The following is a 470-nucleotide window of genomic DNA, read 5'->3' as shown; positions in this document are numbered from 1 at the left end:
CACACACACACACACACACACACACACACACACACACAATGATCATTCTTTTTCCCGTCATAGTTTTTGACACCTTTGCCAAAATTTGTTAGCTACAGCCGTGTGGGTTTATCTCTGGGCCCTCTATTCCACTGGTCTCTTCCACATGTCTGTTTTTGTGCTAGTACCATGCGGTTATGCCAGTGTGACTCTGTAGCATCTTCTGAGTCCAGGCTTTGCGATCACTCCAGTATTGCTCTCTGTGCTGAGGATTGTTGGGGCTATTTAGAGTCCTTTATGTGGATTTTAGAATTTAGGATTTTTTTTTCTAGTTCTGTGAAAATACAATGAACCCAGGAGCTGGTTTTTACAACATTAATTCTAATCCATGAGCATGGGAGAGATCTACATCTTATAGTATCTTCTTTGAGTTTTAAAAATATTTTAAGGTTTTAGTTATAGTAGTTTTTTGACTCCTTTACACTGACTAG

This window comes from Mus pahari, chromosome 14, assembly GCF_900095145.1.
Source record: "Mus pahari chromosome 14, PAHARI_EIJ_v1.1, whole genome shotgun sequence".
Classification (NCBI taxonomy): Eukaryota; Metazoa; Chordata; class Mammalia; order Rodentia; family Muridae; genus Mus; species Mus pahari.
Note: the sequence above shows the minus strand (reverse complement) of the source record.